The following is a 22,159-nucleotide window of genomic DNA, read 5'->3' as shown; positions in this document are numbered from 1 at the left end:
ATTAGAAAAAGAAACTGCATCCCACTAAATGTTGACAAACTGTTTATAATTATTTATCGAGGGCAGACTGAACTCTATTATCCTATTTTATAAGGTAGCAGACATCAGAAAGAAAAAAGTTCCGGTTATGAATATGGGAGGGTGCGGGTTTTCGTCTTTTACGCCGAGCCAGCAACTAAGACTACATCACGGCAAAGCAGCCAGCCATGTTAAGCAGATGCAACATTGAGAGAAAGAACAGTGAGCCCGAGACGCGATCTGAACCCAGGACAGCGAATCTTCCCTGTATTGGTGACAAGCGGTAACTGTTGCGGGTGGTGTGCACGTGACTGTAAGAAATGGCGCAACAGTCTGAATAATACAATGACGATCTGCGACTACACCAAATGAATTCTTTCGGCAGCCATCTCAACAGCCACCGAAGCAAGCACGAAGAAAAAAAAAGCACTTTTTAATCACAAAGAAACTAGATGTATAGAACGCGAACTAAAAAAACATCAACAGCGAGAAAATCCCACCATCTTTATTTAGCTCCAAATTGTTCTGGTCGCTTTCATCGCGAAAGCAGTTCGATGCCAAACTCCAGCAGTCAGTCACAGAATAATGTGTGCTGGAGCCTACCAGAGTAGACAATACGGAAGTCGATATGTCGAGAGCAAGTTTCGCGCCTCCTACGCTCTTCCTCTCACAGAAACCGTGCAGTGTTTTGTCTCATTCAATGGTGTACGTGTGTGGCCAACCTTGCTGATGGCCGGCTGGCATTTCTTGTCCTCAGCTGACCGCCCACAGACGTCATCGGCCAGACAGCGACGTCAAAGCTGTTGGGTTTCACTTACACATCGAAACAACAACTACCGGCTACTGTTCGATCCTCTCTGCTTTCGTTTTGACTGTCACTTTACTTTCACGCCTCGTTTTTTTTTTAACTCCTGAAAGGGAGGATAACGCTTTTCATCGTCTCCGAGACAATAAAGTACCACTACCACTTAGCCCACCAAAGCCTTGAAAAAGTTCATGTGACTATAAATAGAACCAATTAAAAGTTGACAACAACTGTACAAAAGCAGCATGTCGTCTGAGGAGTTTTATGGGAGGATGGGGGGAGGGGGCAGACTGTAAGGATCATTAGGCAGTTCATTAACTACGCATTGACACCTTTCGTAAATATTAAAACAGAACGTGTGTTTTGTTATAAATGTTTGTAAACATGCCATTTATACTCCTATAATTACGATCATTATTCTCACCTGTTGACTGTTGATTAATGTTTTGCTTGACAACGGGAGAAGAGGGGGGTACGTGACTGGACAAGCTGTTTTTCCTATGTGCCTCGTTTCTCGCTTCATTGAGCCAATAACAATGTAATGCAAGAATAATGTCTGACGACGCGGCCTAAGGGAAGTCATTCAACGTTACAGAAGTGAATTAGATGTCAAGAAGTTTTGTCCCCTTCGCTAATGGTGCTGCCTATCCCACGAACGCGTTGTATACGTTCCTCGTCCACTGGAAGTGCAACTCCAGTCTCAGAAAAGTGCAATGAATACTAAAGAAACTGTCAACTAATGCTGCCGTGCACGAAATGGTGATGTAAGAGATTATTACATTCTTAAGGAATAAGCGATGAACTTCACCCATCTCTCCTTGACTGATAAGTCGTCTAATATGTGATAAAGTTTGGCAAATATTTAAAAGAAAATCTCTGGTAAAAAGCATCACGTGAAGTTTGGCCACATCAAGTCACGAAGTTGAGAATTTTGATCAAGAAAAAAGAAAAAAGCAAAAAAATGATACATAATGATGATGGGGAATTTATGTAAGAAATTCTACTGCTTACAACGGGAAGTAAGGCAACTAACACAAAGACACAAAATAGCGAAGGGACAGGGCCACACATTAATACCCATAAAACACAAAACATAAAAACCTACAAACGAAGCATGCCGGTGCAGCTCAACACACACACACAAAAAAAAAGAATGGGTAGACTGGCAAACTGCGAGGGGAAAAGGTGATTTCAAAATCATATATTAAATCCAATGGCGACAGAGAACTGAAGTGAAACTGGATACTACACAACTGTCAAATCCGGCTCGCACAGAGGCGAGTGCCACAGTACCTGCCTGAACAGTCTAGAAAAATCAGACAAGTAGCAAACAAGAGACCAGAGAGTTAACTGACACACATCCAGCATCAAAGAAGCGGCAAGATGGCGCCAATGTAGAGTCCCCTCCTCAACGATCGAAGCTGTCCGCTTGAGACAGGTCTCCGGTTAAAGAAAAAGATAGAAAGCAATCATCATCTAGCCAGTTAGGAGAGAGACTAGAATAAGGAACAATGGCAGAAGAAGACAGAACTGGAAGGAAAGCAATAGTGACAGAGACAATGACAGAGTACAACCCCCTTTGTGTCATCACTGTCATGTTATGAAAGAAGATTTCTCTCTCGAAAAATGAGGACTGCAGAGACAGAGGAGAGAAAGAGATGACGAGGGTGATGAAAAGAAAAAGATTTTTTTTTTTTATTTACCTTCTGAGTTCACGACGCAGTAGCTCCTGCACACGTGGCAAAAATGAAGGCGCTGCAGCTCTCCGGACATACTGCTCGTCGCCATGGCGGCGTCTGGACTAACTGCCGGACCGTCACTGCGTCCCGTCGCTCTGTCCATCTTCTGCCTGCATAAACACCAGAACATTGCAGCTGTACACATCATTCAGCGACAATTTCCTGCAACTCGCGAATAGATACGGAAGCACAGGATTATTTATCCTTACTCCGTCTTCTCGCCTTCAGGATTTAATCCCGCGACCAGTTCGGACATGGACGCACCAGCTGAACTTTTATGTCAGTCTTGCTCGCTGTATATGTGTGTGTATGTATAGGAGGGAGGGGGTCAAGCCAGGGAGTGTATTGTAGCCAAGACAGTTTCTAAGTTGAGCAGCTAGCTAGTCTCAAATACAATAAGCATGTCGGTCTACCAGCCTGAGATGATGATGTGGCTTTAAGTAGCAGACATCTCGTCTGTTGAAAAATGAAAAACTGTAACAATGTTGGAGCAGCATGGTCATCACAGTCAGGACAGCTGTACTACCGAGATTACGTCCTGATAAAGAAATCATTATCCTCTCAACATTAGTCTAAACCCCGCTGTAATTATACAGATTTACTGCCCTTGCTCAACTTTGAACATCTTGAGAGATACTGAGTCGATATTATGCAGACGTTATCTTTCCTTGAATCACTTCACTGTATCCGCTTCACACGGACAGCATATGAAGAACGGAAGGATAACTAACCATGCCGACAAGTAATAAAATACAAACATAGGAGTTCCAAAGAGGAATAAGGATTAAGGGAACAAACAGTGCGGATGGAGAGTGTAATAAACCTGCTGAGAAAGAAAAGCAGACGGACTAGTCAACAGACTATAATCACAAATGTAGATAGTAAATACAGTATGCAGCAATTGTGGCATTCCGTTAACGACCTCTGTATTTAAACAGTCTCAATATGGTAAATGTCTTCAACAAAATTGTCTAGTAATTCTACTTTATCAACTATTGACTAGCAAAACAGGTGCACTGCATTAATTGGTGTTATAAACAAAACAGCGCTGTGAACCCTGACCTCCAATGGTGATGTTGCCACCAATTTGAATGAAGCATTGCACCATGGCTGCCAAAATCAATTACTTTAATTCCTAATTAATTTTTAATTGCATTAATTGAGGTTTAACAAAACCATGCACGTGTTCAGACTCACTGTGATTTAGACGAGGATAAAGATCTTCCTGAACAAACGGCGTGGAAACTAAATTTCCCGCGTCCAACAACGGTCCACGTGAGCAAACCCAAGCACAAACTCCACACCAGCAAACTTGTGTCGACTGCGCTGAAGAGAAAAGTTCCCATGCAAGTTGTAGCCCAGTGCTACAGAACGTGCAGGTAAGCTAAAAGAAGCAAAAGGGTGAAACGGTGCAAAACCACGTTTAAAAACAAAAGTAAAAATGACCAGTCGCTCACTGTCAGCACGAGGTCTCGACTAGCCGACTTCACCCGGCAAGCGTCTGGCCTTGACCGCAGGCAGACGACTCGTGCGAGACGGCGCGAACTACAAATAGCAGCTGCCAGACCCCTGGCACGTGGACAGCCCCGTCTGTGGCATTTGACCTACCACCTTCTTCCATTCCCGTATTACCTAACACGCATCATTGCCACTCCCACTTCTCGTAACAACACTCCCCCATGTCCACACATTCTTTCTACCTTGTCACGTGCTCCCGACGCTCGATTTTGATTGGTCGAATCGGAATGAGTTCTTCCGGCGAGAATCCGTTGAGGCCGGTGACCGTCAGAGAGTTTTCCTTTGTCTCATCAGGTCAGGCTTGACCTACCCTAACCTCGTCTTTGTCGTTACACCCTCAACTCTTCCAAACTAGGTCGAGGTCATGTTACATCATCAGCAGTCTCACTAACCGCCCATCGGCTGATATGGCGAACAAAGTGTGATGACGTGGCGATGGGGTGGGACTATGTACTTCACTTTCTTTCCCAAACATTAGTGGCACCTGAAGAACTTCGGGAAGATCGTCTGAAGTAAACATTCTTCTTCCTTTGTGTGGTGTGGTTATAAGATATGCAAGAACGCTAAAATGTAATATCAGAATCCTCTCTAGTTGGTGATTTTGTTTGTTTCTTGTTGTTGTTTTGTTTGTTTGTTTGTTTTTTGTTTTTGAGTTCAGTTTTTTTTTTTTTACAGATGAGTAGTTTCCACATGATTCCCTTGCTTCGTGTAACAGAAGTATAATAAATACTACGAACTAAAATAATCAAAGATTAAATCAAAGTGAGGCCCTTTCAGATATAATCTGTGAGAACAAGATTAATTCGAGAAACAGTTGAAGGGAGCGGGTTGTGAAGTGGATATCCAATGTTGAAAGCGGTCACCCGTGGATCGATTCCTAGGCTTTGTTGCCACCTTACTGAGTCGATAAGACAAAAGATACGGGTGGAAGGAAATTAGGATGGGTGGGTGAGTAGCCCATTGAACCTTTGACACAGTCAACGATCGCTGTCTTAACGAACACACAGGTAAGCCACGGTCGGGTATTGACACACTGCCGTGAAAAGTACATGCTGTCACGCCAGGTTACAGAACTAAAGTAAACAGATTTGCGTGACACACCGGGGGTCACAACCCGGAAGTAAACCATGTCATTCGTTCAGTCAAAACTTTGACTGGTACCGGGCGTTGGGGGAAGAACAAACAGTATCGTGCCAGATCACATGACCAGACCAGACTGCTGGACTGTTGCAAGTCAACAATGGGTTAAAGGTCGAAATCGATCTTTAGTCAGATACGTACAGTCCCAGGTCGTTGTGTCGCTACAATCAGTCAAACACAAATTAATGTTAGACGAGAGTGGAGATGTAAAGAAGGAAAAATCTGTTCTGCCACAGAGGCGACAGTTGACAATATTATGAGTTCACAGAGAGAGAGAAAGAAGCGTGTAAATAAGTTTTGCACCTACGATCTTCTATGCTGTCTCAGGAATATTAAAATACTTATTGGTAGAGCACCGCATTTTAATGAACACACCTGTTATGCAGAAAAAGTTTTAGATGAACAAAGGTGTCATCATATCGCTGGTTTTCACTAAATGCTAAGAACGCTCATTGTCACCATGGTAACCCGCTGAGAATACCCACCTTCTGAACATACTCTGAACAAACCCTACACACCCCACAAATCTTACTCGCCCCATACACCACAAATCGTTAAAGTGAAACATGACCGACACCGTGCACTTCTAAAATGATTTTGCAGGAAGGACAAAAGACACGAGGACAAGGACATTCCGGGATGCACTTTGAATTTAACTTATGAAATTACAGACAATGAAATGTAGCTTTCTGTGGCTATCAAGCTAGGGTGCTAAAACAGAGCTGACAAAGATTTAAAAATCCTGGTATGGATGTGACATTCTGAAATACTTGCGAAAGTTTTCAACCTTTGGCAGCAAGACAAGTCTGTGTGATCTCTCATCTAACAAATGCCGACGAGGGTGACAACTGTTTTGTTTATTGCTTTCAAAAAAAATTTTTGGTGGGGGTGGGGCTTGGTTATTGTTTTGATCCTTCTACCAGAAATACCTGTGATGAGCTGTGTTTATGGATGCCATCTGTAGAAATTCCCATTCTGATACTGGTCTGCGTGTGGCATCTGTTTACAGGTCTGGCTGATTTCTGTGAGATAGCCCTTGTTGCTGGCTCGGCGTAAAACACCAATCCCTCCCCTCTCCACTCGTCTGATACTAACCAAAGTATGTAGCAGTCATCATTTTTTTTTCTTAGAAAAGGTCTTAAAGTGTGTTGCTCATTTGCGGTTACTTTTGGATTAAAGGTGCATGTCTACATAAAGTACAGACAGACATAGTGCGTATCAGCAGTCAACTGCATGGTTTCCCAACCACCCCGACCCCCACGCGCCGGTCCATAACCGAGTATATAATGTATAAAAGTATAAAAGTATAAAAGTATCTATAAAATATATATACATATATAAAAGTGCATATGCACTAACCATAGAATAGCGAATATATTTTTCATCAGCACACCAGGACTACAAGGCCCAACGAATCAACTGCCCTGTGAAAAGTGCACACCTCTTGATTTCTATCAGCAATTTTATTAATGAAGAAATGCGAACAGATAGAAACTTTTTTAAAAGTTGTTTATCTTAAATTCAAGTTAAAAGTGCTTTTAAATTTTTCTCTAGGAGTTATGGCTTTTATTATGTATTTTTAATGCCTAAAGCTTAGTGTTAAAGTTTTTCTAATTGTTTTTGTAGATATTTTTGTAGCGCGTTGGTTCAAAACCACTCGAGTGAAAACGAGGGCTCGTGTGTACTTCTGCAAGTAGCACAACAAACAAGATGCAGTGACCTCGCTTTAGGAGTTCGTGAGAGAGAGAGTACTGCTGAGTTAGCGGTAAACTCTTCTACTCATAAATACTAAACATACCTAGGCGATAAAGGGGTGGCGGTAGTTAACCTACGCAGCGGAAGTAGTATATAGGCTGTATATTGAAAGTGATGGGTAGGGAGATTTAATGCATGTTGGAACTTGGAAGTGAGATGCTACACTCCTCACTGACTCTCCTCGTATTGGAGGTGATATACTGTAAAAATCATGTACACCCACACATACAAAATACACAAACATAACTCACTCGATCAGTCCTCAGTATCGTCACGGTGTCTCTGTCTCCCACTGTTCACAGATAGGTCAACAAAATGAGTTTGTAGAGCTCCTTTTGGAATTTTTTCCATATTATTTCTTGCTTCTCATGCGGTATTCCCCTTTTAGAAAAAATATAATAATAATAATAATACGAACGTCTAGGTGACCGTGATTTTTCGGTATTCTGGTGTGAAATGTATTGAAAGATTTCGTGTCGCTATGAGACCTCAGTCATAGCCTACCTCGTTAAAATATATGATGAACATGTCAATCGAATGTGTTTTTATTACGCTTTTTTTCTTACTTGATAAATCCCGACTACTTCAGTTCATTTAAAATCATGGTAAAGACTGGCAGCGCAGATTCCTATTATAAAATGGTTTCTCAAGTCAATTTTTTTTTTTTTTTTGGACAAATATATACAAATACACAAATTCCCCCAAAGCCACCTATTGAACATAACAACATTAAGAAAGCGCGATCGTCTTTATACATGTATTTAAAATTTCCAGTGATATTTTACATACACACCTCTGATACAATTTTCAGGTGAATAAATAATATACAAATTTAATGCATTTCATGTTATACGAAAGATATGCAAAAAGAAGAAAAAAGTTCAGGCTGTTTCTTAGTGATAGTGTGTAAGGAATTGGTTAAAAAAAATTAATCATTTGAGAAGGATACCGATGACTTTCCACCTACCTCCAGAGCTGACATGGCTTGACTTTTCTGTCTTTGTAGCTGTCGCTTCAATAATTTTATGCTAGTGACCGGAAGTAGGGCGCAGAAGGTTAAGCCTCTGTTATAAATGAGCAAGCCACAGATACTCGGTGATACACTACGACTCGCCAGTTCCGACTCCAAAGTCTTGCACTGCCTTTATAGCGTGGGAGATGCACCAGACGAAAAAAATTCGGCCTTGTGGAGAAACCTTGCCGTGACTCGAACCCGTGGTGTGATACGATACAGACTCTCGTGACGAGCTCGTGCTGTAAAATGATGCAGATTCTCGTAACTCGCACCCGCGCTGTAAAATGAAGTTTAACGGTCTTGTTTATCATAATCCTACCGCTATTTATTGTGGTCACAGGGCATACAGGAATCTAGTTCATACTTATAAGGAGAAATAATTTTGGTTTTCGCAGCAAGTCTTGTGATTCGGACGTAAACACTTAGCAGCCGTTTAGTGGGCAGATTTTTCAGTGACCTATAATTTCCAGTTGGATGACCAAGAGGCATATGGTTACGTGTCTGCAGCAGTAGCGGTAAACAAGCATTGTTTGATCTATTTTCGGACCACCTTGTTTCTTTAACTACGCAGTTTGTTCTTAATCTCGGTTATCAGTGGCCGGCATGTCTGTAACATTTCTCAGGTCGCAAGCACCATCAAATGAGTCGATCGTTCAGACAGTCATCGGCAAATCATTGATTCTAATTATTAGGTCGACAACAATTCTGTAGACACTCCCACTTTTAATGTGTGGATTTACATCCTTTTATGTCAAATAATGCACAATTCAGTCATTTCCCTTATTGCTACGAGCAAGCCAGCGAACGAGAGCGAGGAGATCGAAGACTTTACACTAAAAGATCACAATTTGCAAAATATTCTAAGATATGTGTTAACGTGTGCAATTTTCTAATGCATTTTAGCTGATTCAGAAACCGTTATTTGAGACCCGGGCGTTGTCTTCTACTACTGTCTATCTATCCATCGATCAATCCATAAGACTTGATGCATCTAACCATTCTATCATGGTCATAATTTGTATCCGTTGCTGAAGACTTGAGGAAGCAACGGTTTTGCATGATTAAAAGATCAAGTATAAATACAGTTGAGCGGCATGATAATCACATATTCTGGAGAGCTGGTCTGCCATCTTGATAAATGACTAAACTTTAAACTCTTCTAATTAACGATTTTTTTTTAAAAGACTCGATTCATACCCCTTCCTCTCTCTCTCTTTATTAGCATAGATGCACTCTGTATTTGGTTGGAATTTTGTAATCGATTTCTCACCCACTTCCCACCGTCCTAGAGGCCTGAAATTGTCACCAGTTACTCATTTTCGGTGCCAATCCAATATTAAATCATTTTCAGAAGTCAAGTTAGTAATTTTTAAAATATTTTGCACGAGACTTTATAGGACAACTTAGAGGAGATAGGTTCCCAATCCAACTTCTAGAAGAGAAAATCCTCGAAACAGACCGTTTCGCGTGTCTGGGGTGCATTGTCAACAAGGATGGTGACATCAAAAGCCGCATCAACAAGGCCAGACATGCTTTCAACAGCCTGCCTCTCATCTGGAACTCCCGAGAATTATCCTTCCGCAGTTAGACCCGCATCTTGTTGCGGCCCTCTGCTCCTCGAGTAACAAAGTAAGGGAGATAGGTCACTACTGCTCTAGGACTAGTAAACTATAGGTTATTTCCCCTAATTGTGCCTCTAACAAGGGAATAAGGTCACAAAGGAAAAGGAAAAAAAAAAAAAGAAGAAAATTTCAAAAAGGATGACAGGTTTAAAATATAAAAAAACTTCGAAAACACCTTTATTTGAAATGTACTAAAAAGTTAAAGTATTTTTTCCCTTAGGTCTCGGGATTTTTTTTCAAAATACAAATAACTTGAAATATAGAGTGTATAAAATGTAAAAGTGTGAGGGACCATTATTTTATTGTAAATACATCCTAATGAAAAAAAACTATTTTACCCTTTTTAGTACATTTAAAATAAATGTGTTTTTAGAAATAATCTTCAAACATGTTTATTGTAAAAACTCGGTCGTTTATTCGAAGTTTTTATTGTAAAAACTCGGTCGTTTGAATGAAGTCCCTTTTGTTGTTGCATTAAAAAGGGAAAAGTGCTTCCATCTCAAGTCGATTTCGCACGAGAGTGGCGGGGGTTGGACATGTGAGGAATGGGGATAATGTACAGTCTCTGTGGACTACTGCATGGATTAGCACTGATGCTTGTTTTAGGTTCGGGCTAGGGGTAGCGTTATCACTGGCGTGTATGGAATAGTAATGATAATTAATAATAATAACAACATTTCATATAGCTCTTTCTCCACTGATCAGTGAACTCAATGTGCTGTAAAATTAAAACAAAATTCAACATACGTTTGTGGTGCTTTGTTTCTAGCTCTTAGTAAAAGTTTGTGCTCTGTAAGACATCAGGCGGCATGTGAATGAATGGTCGGTCTCTATGAGCGTATCGCTGATTGGTCATTGACCTTCGTCAGTGATAGATAAGATATTTACAAAGCGGCATGCAGATGAATTGCTGAATTTGTTTTTTAAGTGATTCGGCTGGCGTGATGTCCGTGACCCGATTTCGTCTTGGCGAAAATAATTCCGCGACCGTGGCCCAAGGTCAAAGACATCAGCTGATTTGCAGTCGGCATCACGAGGACACACGACCTATGCCCTTATTGTTTTCACAGAGAAAACGAGACGATTATGACGAACAAAAAGTAAAAGAAGAATTCAACCCGCTCATAAATATCCGGTGATTCTAATAAACAGTTATTGTTTTCTACTTGGTAAATGTGACTGTAAAAGGCGAATGCACAAGTTGTTTCTTGACCTTTTCAGGTCGCTGGGTAGTGACTTGTAGAGACCTCACTTTTCTTGGGGCCAGCTTTACGTGAGGGTGGTGCCCATCTCCTCTCCCTCGCTGCCTTGCTTTTCCCTCTATGGAATCAGGTACCCATTCCCGCCAACTGGGTCGACTTGGGGAAATGAGATGCGCTACAGGGGTATCGAACCCGTGCGCCTAACGGTTCGGACGCCAAATATAAAGGTATATTCTAAAAGTCAGTTAATCATTATTTTTGAGTTAAAAACAACAGCACCAAAGGACAAGTAGGATAGGAAGATAGAGTGACCAGAACAATTAGTTGGTGTTTGTCTGAGATAATCCAAATTGTTGGCTTGATACTGATATAAAAAGAAGTGATTATACTTTTTTGGGTTTTTTTAACAGACTGCTTGCAGTAGGATAAGTTAGTGCACTTTAAACTATAACAATAGGGGCAGCTTAGTATACCTGTTAATTAATAGGCTATGAAAGTTATATTCAGGTATTTTTTAAGCTACAGCTCACAATTAGAAGGTAGGTATGAAATAATGTTGTTGCTGTCATAGTCATAGTCCATCTGATCCCTCAGCAACAACAACGCTGGAAGACTTAAACTTTGCTGATGACATTGCCCTGTATAAAACACGCTTCACAGTTATTGTAAGGGCCGAGAGTGACTTCAGACTGTGGAGCACAACTATCATCGTATTGTGTTGTTTTCTTATGTAGAAGTTTAGCTTAACTGTCATAACAATCTTTTTCTTTTCTTTGATGTGGTTTTCGTCTCTTTTAAACCTCAAAATGGCGCGTCAAGGAATCGTGACTGTACATTCCTAGTTTTGTCTTACTTCAGCTTCTTTTTGATTTTTCGCGGATTATATACAGTTGCCTGCTCTTGTCGAAAAGGAATCATACATGCTAACTAACTAGCTGAGTCAGTACCTTAAGAATTTAATTTGTCTAAAAGTTCGAGATTTAACCTTGTGGTTATTGAGCTTTGAGGAGTATTTTTCAGTTCTGTGGCGACTGCTTGCAGAAATGCTCAGTAGCGGGCTGACCCCACGACCTGACCCAGTTAACCCCGCGCACAAGTGTGCGACACTTTGTTGTAACCACAGAAGATTCTGAGCTTGTGATTATGTGCGTAAATGAATAAATACATAAGGGAGGAAACACTGGAACCTTCAGGAATAGTTCTACCATGGATTACTTCCCGTTAGAACCCGGAAAAAGTCAATCAATCAAGTATTTTCTTATGTTTGAAAGTAGGCGAAAGTTTAGTTAATCAAGCTCCATATCGAAGTCAATTGCCGGTTACTCAATTCAACATGCATTTATACTTAGACAACTTAGAATGAGAAGAAAACAGAAAGTAATATTAAAAATTCAATGTATATTATAATATATATATAAAATAAAATGTATGCCTGTTTTGTATTTTTATGTGTATATATTTTTCAAATATTTTTTTCTTAATGTCGAACTTTCGTCCTAGTTCCCGATTTGTGAATTCTCTGTCCTATACAGTTACAGTCTTTCAGTTGATTTTACTACAAGAAAATAAAAGGTATATTTGTTAACATTTACACCAAGACAAGACAAGACAAGACAAGTTTATTATAATCCTCAGCGGAAATAAAATGTGTCCACAACAGGGGCATAAAATAATAAATAATATAGTACTTTCTCAAAGCATAAAATCAGAGATAGGACGTACTGTTGTTTAAAAGTCTAACAGCAGCCGGGATGAACGAACGACGAAATCGCTCTGTTTTACACCTCGGCATTAAAAACCTTCCACTCCGCTGCATTTGTAGTACAGCCAGTGTGCCGTGGAGTGGGTGCTCTGCATCGAGCAAAATAACTCTCGCCTTCCTGGCCAGCCTACTCTCAACAAGGGGTTCAAATAGCTCCAGGCTCAGACCTACAACAGAGCTCGCTTTACTTATCAGCTTGTCCAGCCTGCCAGTGTCCCGCACAGAAGCACTCCCTCCCCAGCACACCGCTGCAAACTCTAACACACTACACACCATACTCTGATAAAACATATACAGCATCTTGTTGCAAACCTGAAAAGATCTCAGTTTGCGCAGAAAGAACAATCTTGTCTGTGTTTTTTTAAAAACAGCATCCACATGGTTAGACCAGGTTAATTTATTATCTAACAATACTCCCAAGTACTTATACCCTATAACCATCTCAATAGCTTCATCCTTGATATAAACAGGATGGACAATCCCTTTTTTCTTTCTAAAATCAAATATCATTTCTTTGGTCTTGCTGGCGTTCAAAACAAGAAAGTTAGAATCGCACCAAGTCACAAACTCATCTATGTGCTTTCTGTACAAGTTCTCATTGTCATTAAATATACATCCAACGATAGCAGAATCATCTGAGTATTTCTGAAGATGGCATAACTCCTCTTTAATCTTAAAATCAGAAGTATATAGTGTAAACAAAAACGGGGATAAGACAGTGCCTTGAGGCGCGCCAGTGAATGTGTTGATCATACTAGATGTAAAAGTACTATTCCAGCGTACATACTGAGGTCTATCCGATAAATAGTCTAATACCCAATTCACCACGTAAATGTATGGAAAATGCTCTTTAAAAAGAAGTATCACAGATACTTGTTTTTATTGTAGGTTAATAAATAAAATATTTATAAAATACTGGTCAAAATTTCATTGGCGGGCACTCGCCGTTATGGTTACCAGGGGATGGCGGGATAGTCGCAGTACTGTAAGAGATGTGCTTTAGAGCCTAAACTTTAAAGAAAAGATTGTTTTATTAATTTTTGAATTACTGAAAAAGCATTACAAAACACGGCACAATCTTGTCTGAATTTTTTTAAAGTTTTTGCTGTTTGTTCTTTTAGTAAACTGCCCGACTCAAACACGCAGATTAAAAAATTGACAGTTCATTAGCTTTACACACACACACAAATGTTGTGCTAAATATAGCCGGCCACATACGAGACATGCGCAAGACCGCCTTCCGTCGACTGTATGAATGTGAGTTTGAAGTCGCTCTGATTATTACTCGACGGACCAAAAAAAAAGAGTTTTATAGGTGCAGTGAACAGTGGTACCCGTGGGAACCGCATGGAACATACACTTTCCTCATCACCCTTACTCCAACCCGATTGTGTGTGTGTGGGCGCGTGTTCAGGCTCTTGTGGAACAAAACTACTTACAATGTCAACGTCCTGAACACAGCACCTCCAGTGTATAAGGACAGGGATTTTTCGCTTGTATTTTATTTTTCTTTTTTAATTCAGCAGTACATTTCTTGCATTCAAAGATAAGTTACGAAAACATAGTTTTCCTGTCAATCGAAGATGTACATTTTTTTAAGAGCAGGATGTGAGTGTTCGTATATTAGTTGATTTTAACATTCAGGAACGATAACAAGGTAGGGCTTTCGGCACTGCATTGATCACGAGTTATATCCCTTGGCACACGGTCGCGTTTGATGTCGCGAGACTAACACTGAAACTGGTCCCTATTATTTGGGCTCGCTTGCATTAATTTGCCGTGCTAAGCTTGAGAATAGATTCAATGTGGTAAAGTGACCTGGTTCTACAAGAAAACACAACGTGAACTTATTCCGGGTGGACAGTGATGCAGCTACCTGTTACCCGCACTTCAAAGCACTCGTGTTTCCAGGCACTGAAGTGAACACTTATGTACACACACCTGTGTTGTGGTAATTAGCAACAACATAGACCCGATTAAAAGCCAGTGTGCTACTAAGGTAGCGCAGCAGGGGAAGGGGTGGATTGTGAGAATGTTTCATGTTGCAAGACATTAGAGGGTACTGAAGCACCAAAGACACACCCAGGCGTGTGTTGTGGTAATCCTAATTCCATGTCATTTGAGGTCGATGTCGATGTCGATGTCGTGATTAGTATGTTTCTTAACCCTTCTGCTATATACTGTGACACATCAACAAAGGAGTCATCAACAAATCGCTGTCATCTCACGAAAAGATTGGTATTCTATCATGAGTGTCAACTGAGGCCACTAGTAGCAACAGCTCATCCTCTATGAGCGATTGATGAAGCAGCCCAGACAGCACTAATTAAAGGTATCATAATCTTTGAGGAATAATATCATTTCAGTGTTATGAGAATGCTCTAGTCACGGACTTGTAAGCAGCCGAAAGGCAAAGAAAGGGTGGCCCTATTTAGCCACAAATAAAACAAAGAAGAACATAAATGAACAATTCATTGCTTAATATGGCAGAACAACACTTAGTGCACAGCGGATACTGTACTTTTTTTCAATATTATACTATTCTGAAAGGGCAGTTAACCTTTTTTCTGAGCTTCATTCCTCTTCCAAGTTCTGCTCTATCATCTGAACATTAATTTGTAAGTCCTGTGAACATTTTTTCAACCACCAGATGTGGAAAGGGAAATAATTGCTTGACTTTTCTAGTGTGTTATCTGTTTAATGGAAACATTAAGACTCCTTATTTACTCAATATGCTAAAACTTGACACAATGGATATAACACTGTAAGTCATGTGACCGTGGCTGAGCTCCAGGATAGGCTACTTCCAAACCTTTTCAACTTACTTTCTCGAGATAAACATTACTAACACATGTTTTCACCTCTCCCATCGTCCTTGACAAGCTAATGGAATCAACATTCGTTCATCATATCAAGAATATTTTTACCTTTTTCTTGAACTTTCTGCTAACTAAGGGAAGACGCTATGTAAATTCCTTTTATTATTATTCTTTAGGTGAGCTGATTACATACTGTCGACTTTTCACGCCTTTATCTTTGTCATTATGTAGGATTGTTTTTTTTTTAAGTGGGTGTTTAATTCATGGGATAAGTATTTGACATTGTGAAGGTGAATTTTAATGTCATTAATTGTTTGGAAAGATACATGTCTGTCGTGACATACTGATGCTCAAATTTCTTAACAACAGTACCTTGATGTTGCCAGTTGGTGGCATTAGTTGTTGCAACAGACATTAGAGGCAGTGATGGTCTGTTTTTGATTTCATGTTGCAGATTGGTTATTTTCTTCAAGGAAATTGATTTTTTTTTTGGTTTTGCTTTTGTTTTTATCTTTGTGTAACAAAGAGTTCACAAGAGCAGATGGCATCGGCAGAGCTTAGGCCTAGCAGTGTAGCATTACAGATGTTCATTTCTGTAACAGTACTACACATCGTTACACATTTTAGCTGCGGTAGCCATGTCATAAAAACAATTGAAAGTATAAACTTAAGCTATTTGTCTAAGTTGTTTTGTTTTCCTGTAGTAAAATTTCTGTGGCTGTGTATAATCCATGGTAATGTTAAGCATTATCAGCACATTGAATTTTGGAGCAATCATTCATAATTTTATAAACAAATTTTAATAAAACAAGGGTGAGATGAAAATCATTTTGATACAGATGTGTAACATTTTCCTCAAATAGTAGTGGTATTCTGGAAGTGAAATTTTAAAAAAGTAAATGTTCCATTTTAATTTTTTTTTTCTTTTCACAAAGGAGAGCATATTGTGTGTTCAACCTGGAAACAAAAATGTGAGAGAGATGTGTAGGAGTCTACAGATTTATATATGATTAATGTTAACAGTAATTTTTTTTAACTTAACTTAATCACTATCCAGATTCGTCTTACTTTTAGCTTTTTTATTTGAAGGTCAACTTGTGATTTAAAAATGTGTGATTCTGCAGACCAGTCAGTTTTGGACACTTAATATAGTTTAACATAGTTGTAATATATTTGTTTCTTTTTCAGGGTGAGAATAGAAGCACTCGGACATTGCGCATTCTTTCAAATAACGAAACACGAGATCACTTCGGTTTAGGAAGTCCAAATAATATTACACACGAAACTTCCAGAATGAACAGCTTACACTCTACTCTTGCACTCGTATACAATAACAATATCCAAATTAACACAGCACACTTAATGAAATTAAATGCAAATCCTAAGACCGCACGCAGGCTGGTCTTCTGCAGTTTCCTAAACTGCTAACTTAATCCACTACAGCTTTCTAAGCACGTTAATAAATATACATTCAAAAAGACAAAGTTCTCAAGAGCACTGTTTCTTGCTACACAAAAAGTCCACGTGCTTTTCAACTTTTAGCAATGCTGCATACACGCCTTAAAAGTTCAACTCAACTGTGGGGGGTGGGTTGGTTTTTTACGCCGTGCCAGCAACTGAGGCTATATTACGGCAAGCAGCCAGCCCTGTAAACAGATGCCACGTGCAGAGAAAGAACAGCGTACCCGAGACGAGAAATGAACTCTGAGCAGCCAACCTTCACTGTATTGGTGACAGGCGCTAACCGTTGCGTCACTGGGCAGCTCAACTCAACTGTCTTACGCTCTCTACCAACAGAAGATGGAGAGTAACCGCGGGAGCGGGGTACGACACCTACGCCCTGATCCTCTCTACTTGTGTAACACTAATAGAAAAAGGAAAAGTCTTACTTTGATAAAACGACATCAGCATAACATACGGCGGTAACTTCTACACTCCACGGACGGCACGGACAGCGACGGCCCTCCCCCGTAATCGGAGTTGTCTTTGCAGAAAGGAACGAGGGTGGAGCCCAAATTGCTCCACACCCTCAGAGGCTTGGTTGGGATGGTTCCATGGTCGCCGGTCCTGGTAGTGCTTTCCACAGCACCCTCTTCGTCAACACGGCGATTATTCCCTCGCACACACAGCAGTGGGAAACAAAGTGGAGACTCCAGTTACCTCTTAGTCAGCACGGCGATTAAAAGCATTTTCAGCATGGTTCGAAAAAACAAGCCTAAATTTCCTGTCTGTTCATATGCTTTTTTCATAAACCATGTCGCAAAGAGATTACGGAAAAACATCCGAACGAGGCTGTAATATTTACAGAATTTACCAGAAGATGGTTTTGCTGGTGATACCTGTCTGATATACCCTGGTTTCTCTTCAACTCACGAGAAAATCTTTCGCCTTTTTTTTATACCTGTCTGATAACCACATTGTGGACTAAACATTTTCTTTCTCATTTAGGACCAATCTCTTAGTACTTGTACAGACAAGCTGAATTATGTATTATGAATTTGAAATTACACATTTGTTCAGTATTTTGATATTCTCCATTTATTAATTTGTTTCAGGACGCCCTTCTTCGTCTATTGCGAAGAAGAAAGACCAAATATTCAAAGACAATTTCCAGGAATATCTGTGATAGAGACAAACAAGGAGCTTGGAAGACGCTGGTCACGCCTGAAAGACCGATCCATTTTCCAGCTGAAATCTTTTGTCTATCGATACCGCTGCTGGAGGGTTGGTTCCACAGATTGCTAATTAAATTCTAAGACAGTGATTCTCAAAGTGTAGTTTTATGTCAACTTATTACTATACTACTGCAGGGATGGGAGTTCTCCGTCCGGGGGACGGATTTCCGTCCTGCGAAAAAATCTCAGGACGGAACTGGGACGGAAAGTAAAATTCAAAATGTTCACGGATTACGAAGGACCAGGGACTATAAATAAAAAAGCGAAAATTTCTCGTATCGTGAACGATACCATACGCTAGTGGTAATAGGTAGAGGATTCGTTAGGAATGCTCGGGGCCCGGGGCCGACCATCCGCGCGGGGCCTGGGTAATGGAGTACGTGTATCAACATCCCTATTGATATGATGCCGGAAGCACTGATTTATATGCCGTTGGATTAATTTCGCGAAATAACGCACCAATTTAGTATTTTAATTGTTCGTAACCTTTCCCACCGTCTGTGATAGTACCGGCTTTTTCTTACCTTTTTCTTAAAGGACAACATGAAAATTCCACACACATCAACATTAACATTAGCATGGTCACTGACGCAAAGCAGGCGACAGTGAGTCTCGTCTCGGCATACACACATCAGTCCATAAATACATGTGACCCTAACAAATTGAGATAAGTCTCTGATCATTGGTCACGCTAGACCAGTGTTTCCATTGCCATGGCAACGTCAACATCAACTTCCATGGCGCGATCGAGAAAACTGCGCAAAAACAAAAACACGCGATCAAACAGAGCATATCATGCCGCCCGAGTAAGATGGGAACGATATCGAGAAGAAAGGAAGAACAACCCTGTGCAGGCGTGCAAGTTCACCTATAAACAGCTATTAAAAATACTGCGGGCAGTGGTATGCCGCATCTGTGCAGAACAGCAGAAGGCCAGATGCAACTCATCTACTGGCCGAATGGATGTTCGCAAAATTGTATGATCCAGTGCGAAAACTGCCGAGCGATAACAAAATTATAAAATTGTAAGTATAACTTCATAAGCTGACCAGCCTTTTCTCCCTCTTCCACTGAGAAAGCTATTAACATGGAAAAATGGAGGCCGAGAGTGAGTCTCGTCTCGGCATACAGACATCAGTCCATAAATACATGTGACCCTAACGAATTGAGATAAGTCTCTGATCATTGGTCACGCTAGACCAGTGTTTCCATTGCCATAGCAACGTCAACATCAACTTCCATGGCGCGATCGAGAAAACTGCGCATAAATATAAAAACGCGTTCCAATAGCGCCTACCACGCAGCGCCAATAAAATGGCAACGATATCGAGAAGAAAGGAAGAACAACCCTGTGCAGGCGTGCAAGCTTACCTATAAACAGCTATTAAAAATACTGCGGGCAGTGGTATGCCGCATCTGTGCAGAAGGCCAGATGCAACTCATCTACTGGCCGAATGGATGCTCGCAAAATTTTATAATCCAGTGCGAAAACTGCGGAGCGATAACAAAATTATAAAATTGTGAGTATAACTTCAAGCTGACCAGCCTTTTCTCCCTCTTCCACTGAGAAAGCTATTAACATGGAAAAATGGAGGCCGAGAGTGAGTCTCGTCTCGGCATACAGACATCAGTCCATAAATACATGTGACCCTAACGAATTGAGATAAGTCTCCTGATCATTGGTCACGCTAGACACGTGTTTCCATTGCCATAGCAACATCAACAGCCAAACATCAACAGCTATGGCGAGAGCGAAGAACCATCAGCGCAGCAACCAACAGCGAGGCTATAACACTGCGTCGCATGCGGGGCGGGTTAAATGGATGAAATATAGAGAAGCACAGAAGAACAATAAGCCTGTCGACGATGCTATTTCCCGTACCGGCGTATTGTACGAGCTCGCCGTAATCTGCCGCGTCTCGTCTCGGCATACACACATCAGTCCATAAATACATGTGACCCTAACGAATTGAGATAAGTCTCTGATCATTGGTCACGCTAGACCAGTGTTTCCATTGCCATGGCAACGTCAACATCAACTTCCATGGCGCGATCGAGAAAACTGCGCAAAAACAAAAACTCGCGCTCAAACCGGGCCTACCATGCAGCGCCAATAAAATGGCAACGATATCGAGAAGAAAGGAAGAACAACCCTGTGCAGGCGTGCAAGCTTACCTATAAACAGCTATTAAAAATACTGCGGGCAGTGGTATGCCGCATCTGTGCAGAACAGCAGAAGGCCAGATGCAACTCATCTACTGGCCGAATGCATGTTCGCAAAATTTTATAATCCAGTGCGAAAACTGCGGAGCGATAACAAAATTATAAAATTGTGAGTATAACTTCAAGCTGACCAGCCTTTTCTCCCTCTTCCACTGAGAAAGCTATTAACATGGAAAAATGGAGGCCGAGAGTGAGTCTCATCTCGGCATACAGACATCAGTCCATAAATACATGTGACCCTAACGAATTGAGATAAGTCTCCTGATCATTGGTCACGCTAGACACGTGTTTCCATTGCCATAGCAACATCAACAGCCAAACATCAACAGCTATGGCGAGAGCGAAGAGCCATCAGCGCGGCAACCAACACTAACACTGCGTCGCATGCGGCGCGGGTTAAATGGATGAAATATAGAGAAGCACAGAAGAACAAGCCTGTCGACGAGTGGAGGTTTACTTACAAACAAATTCTTAAACTCCTGCGTGCAGTTAAGTGTCGCCATTGTTCAGTGGGTCATTTCACACTTTCATTATCCAGTGCAGCAACTGCGGGGCGATAACGAAGTTTTAAAAATTGTGGCGTCATCAGCAATTTGTAGGTAGATGCAAAAGTCGTGAATATAACTTCCAGCTGGCCAGCCTTTTCTCCCTCTTCCACTGAGAAAGCTATTAACATGGAAAAATGGAGGCCGAGAGTGAGTCTCGTCTCGGCATACAGACATCAGTCTATAAATACATGTGACCCTAACGAATTGAGATCGAACTGATCATTGGTCACGCTAGACACGTCTTTCCATTGGCTTAGCCTCGTCAACTGACATCGAAGCAAACAACACTCATGGCAAGATCGAAAAAACATCTGCGCCTGAACAAGAGGACGCGTTCCAGCGTTCCAACATCGCGTCCCATGCGGCAAGGATGCGATGGAAAAAGTGGAGAGAACTACAAAGTAATGGAACAGTCAACACCATCCCTGTGCAGTCGTACCGCAAGTTATTTACCTATACTCAACTGAAAAAAATATTACGGTCAGTTGTTTGCCGCGTTTTGTGTCGAAGGACAGATGCAGATACTCAATTGGACAAATGGTTATAATGAAAATTTTATCATCCAGTGTGAGAAATGCGGAGGGATCACCAAATTATAAAACCAAATGCAAAAATTGTGAGTTTAATTTCAAGCTGACCAGCCTTTTCTCCCTCTTCCACTGAGAAAGTCATGTCGGATGATGTAAAAAGAAGTGACTAAAGATGCAGGCACTCAGACTACAAGAATATACTTTTACCCAGTTCGTGACTTTGCTAATGAAGTGCGTTGTAACTATTCGTGTTTTTGCTTTTATTAGCACTCTGCATCTTCTGGTTCAATTGTACTTAAAAGCAACTGCACAGAATTATTTAGCGACTTCTGGCATTTTATATAGTAGCTTGACAAGATCTGTCAGCCCTGAATTCATAAAATAAAAACTCAAGAGTGATGGCTTTTTCTTTTCACAGCCGTCGCGCCCATCCCGTTCCCCTCGGCAGGACTGCAGTTGCACCATGCTGCTTCACATGAAGTCATCCATCTTTGCGATGCAGTTGATTTCAAATTAAAATATTTTCAATAAAAATTCATTTTCATGACTGTTACTTGATATAATCGGTTTAATGTCACCTTTACGATTCATCTGATGTCACAATCAAACAGGGATAGGAGTTCTCCGTCCGGGGGACGGATTTCCGTCCTGCGAAAAAATCTCAGGACGGAACTGGGACGGAAAGTAAAATTCAAAATGTTCACGGATTACGAAGGACCAGGGACTATGAATAAAAAAGCGAAAATTTCTCGTATCGTGAACGATACCATACGCTAGTGGTAATAGGT

The 22,159-nt window shown here is 40.9% G+C and overlaps 3 long non-coding RNA genes across 4 annotated transcripts; 1 reads left to right on the top strand and 2 right to left on the bottom strand.

Moving 5' to 3' along the window:
* Positions 1-1,111: 1,111 nt before the first annotated feature.
* On the bottom strand, positions 1,112-10,415 carry LOC112572624. 2 transcript variants are annotated; one of them, XR_003101039.1, is made up of 4 exons: positions 10,360-10,415; positions 7,943-8,267; positions 7,227-7,356; positions 1,112-2,672 (listed from the first exon to the last, which is right to left on the bottom strand). It is a non-coding gene; the product is annotated as an uncharacterized LOC112572624 (long non-coding RNA). The 2 variants fall into 2 exon arrangements; XR_003101038.1 differs by lacking the exon at positions 10,360-10,415 and having other exon boundaries at positions 7,943-9,783.
* A 511-nt stretch (positions 10,416-10,926) lies between these two features.
* Positions 10,927-22,109, top strand: LOC112572625. Its single transcript, XR_003101040.1, has 2 exons — positions 10,927-11,041; positions 17,951-22,109. It is a non-coding gene; the product is annotated as an uncharacterized LOC112572625 (long non-coding RNA).
* On the bottom strand, positions 15,877-17,959 carry LOC112572626. Its single transcript, XR_003101041.1, has 2 exons — positions 17,797-17,959; positions 15,877-17,734 (listed from the first exon to the last, which is right to left on the bottom strand). It is a non-coding gene; the product is annotated as an uncharacterized LOC112572626 (long non-coding RNA).
* Positions 22,110-22,159: the final 50 nt, after the last annotated feature.

Source organism: Pomacea canaliculata, linkage group LG9 (assembly GCF_003073045.1).
Source record: "Pomacea canaliculata isolate SZHN2017 linkage group LG9, ASM307304v1, whole genome shotgun sequence".
Taxonomy (NCBI): Eukaryota; Metazoa; Mollusca; class Gastropoda; order Architaenioglossa; family Ampullariidae; genus Pomacea; species Pomacea canaliculata.
Note: the sequence above shows the minus strand (reverse complement) of the source record. Positions and strands in the feature narration are given on the sequence as shown.